At 38.7% G+C, this 2,444-nt stretch overlaps 1 protein-coding gene across 1 annotated transcript in view; it reads left to right on the top strand.

The window, feature by feature from the left end:
* The first annotated feature begins 106 nt into the window (after nucleotides 1-106).
* Nucleotides 107-2,444, top strand: part of Mia3 (MIA SH3 domain ER export factor 3) — a 63,201-nt gene continuing 60,863 nt past the window's right edge. The window contains exon 1 of the mRNA XM_074048265.1: nucleotides 107-2,435. The gene's annotated coding sequence lies outside the window, so the exon portion shown is untranslated. The remainder of the gene's footprint in view (nucleotides 2,436-2,444) is intronic.

The raw sequence follows: 2,444 nt of genomic DNA, 5'->3' as shown, positions 1-2,444 counted from the left end.
GGCGCTCACTTGGCACGCAGACGTAGCCCCGCCCCTAACTCCTCCATTGGCTATGGGAATGCCTCTGTCTGCACCTCAACCCCGGAAATGACTTCCGGATGTGATCCTGACGTGACCCCTATCAGCAGTTTGGTTCCAGATTTACATTTTAGTCTGTCCCAACCGTAAAATGGAAGAATCTCATTGCAAACGGAGAGTATGGAGAGGAAACGGTGGCCAGCAAGGGAGCAGTAAGAAGCGCATAATGCCACTTTACCACAGAGGTTCTCAGTATGATGGCCCCTTGAGGTGGGCTTTGTTTGCAATGCACTGTGCAGAGACGTTGCTGGTGGTTCTGATTAGAAAAATCCAGGGTCAGTGTTTTAATTGCTTATTTCAGATTTCTTTTTAATTGCATTTTAGATTTAAGTGACTTACTTTCTTCACAATTTGGGCTAGAATCTTTTTTTCAATAAAGATTGTTCTGGAGATCCACGTGGACTCCACGCTCACGAGGAACATTGCGAACCATATATGAGATAGGTCGAAAGTAGGATGATTAAAACGTGAAATTGAGGGAGGATAGACAGACCAGGAAATAGAGAAATTAAAATTAATAAATGTTAAAAGGGTCAGATCCACACATAAATATGAGGAAAAGTAGAAATTGGGGGGAGGGAGGAGAGAACCAGACCAGTTAGCTCCTTTCCACCACCTGTTTTTAGAAATTATGTTACAAGAAAAGGGAGACTTAAAAGGGCTACCTGTATCTGCCTTCCCCTTTGAAAAGTTAAGAAGCTACAAGACTCCTTAAATGGGTAGAATAACAGAAAAATGGAAGGCTTGTCTTGCATAGTTCCTGAGTCTTCTAATGCTAAGGGTTGCTAGATTTCCCCATCTCAGAGCATATAAAACCTGCAAAAGGCCCCTCTCCCTTCTCAGCCATTTTTTGAGCTGGTCTCTCACCTCTGCACTTCTAGCAGGAGGTGCTTCTTCTCTTTCAAAATTTCTTCCTAGTTTTATTTCGTTATACTAAAATACTTGCTAACACAAAAATTATTCATAATTAAGGCTGCACAGATAATGGCATAGGCTCCAGCAGAACTCTGAATTTTCCTGATGAGTGAACTATTTTTGTAGAATCTGAGTATCATGGAGATTAAAGAGTCTTATAAGAGTTTGCACCTAGATTTCATAAAATGCTATGAATACATGATTCTGTGTTTTCTTCATAAACAGTATGCAGTAGTCATAGGCTTGCAAGAAAAGTACTTTCCTCTATTCTTTCTGGCATTAGTTCTTGCCCTCGCTTAAACCTATGCTCTAATTCTGCAGGCAAAGCTAACCTAAATGGTGATGTCAAGGACACACACACAACATAAAATGGTCATTAGCTTCTAGTCTAGAGGCTTGATCTGGCTGCATTTTTCCATTGGCATAAAGGAAAACTTCACCAAAACCAATCAGAACTGATTTTTATGAGACTCAAAATTAATTCTCTCATCAAAATGGGGAAGAATTTTCTGACTTTCTTTTAAGTTCTAGGACATCTCTAGACAGCAATAGATAAAACAGATAAAATTAAGAACTGCTGTCTTTATATGTCCTACATACCACTTTCCCTTCCCATAGAACAATTCTGACAGAAAATGTGATAAAGTCAAAATATTTATACTATATAACATCCAACAAGAAGAAAAATGTGTGTCATGACAAAAAATGAAACATGGCAAAACAAAGCATGCTAAAGGCTTTTTCAACTCTGACCTAGAAGAAAAAGTATCCCAAGGGGAAGAACATGTTCTCACAATTGCTTTGCACCAAGGAGCAACTTAATATGATGATGAATTACATTTTTTAAAAGTGTCAAAGTGTTGTTTAGAGAATGTTACTCTCATGAAACTCTTCTATATAATTTATTCAAGTACAAGCTTCACACAACCAATTAAGAAGATATCATCATAAATAGACTACAATATATCATAACTAATAACATGAATAAAAAAGGAATATGGCAAAAGTGAAAGCATAAAAACAAAAGCAGTTCATAGAATAGTACAGAGAAAAATTATATACAGTAATAAACTCCCTGAAATACATGGACTAGGATCCTAGCCTAGACTCAGATTTGGAGAAAGACTGTATCCTCAAAGACACAACTTAACATCTTTTTTTTTTTCCTTTGTTTGGTACCCTGAGCCATGCAGAATAGCTTGGGCTATTCTGCTAGAGAGAGAGCCCAGATGAAGAAAGATCCCTGGAGTATGAAACACCACAAGAGAGACCACATGGAGCCAACAGGTAGCACCTTGGTTCCAGACATAAGAAAGCCGTCGTCTCAGACCTTGCAGCCTAAATAGGGCAGTTGCTGAATGCATCTTCATGAGTGAGTCCAGTTGACAACAGATGGAGCACAAGTGAGCTAAGCCCTGTGCTAATTCCTGACTCATAAAATGGTGAGTAAT

Source organism: Castor canadensis, chromosome 11, assembly GCF_047511655.1.
Source record: "Castor canadensis chromosome 11, mCasCan1.hap1v2, whole genome shotgun sequence".
Lineage (NCBI taxonomy): Eukaryota > Metazoa > Chordata > Mammalia > Rodentia > Castoridae > Castor > Castor canadensis.
This window is presented reverse-complemented; position numbering and strand designations above follow the sequence as displayed.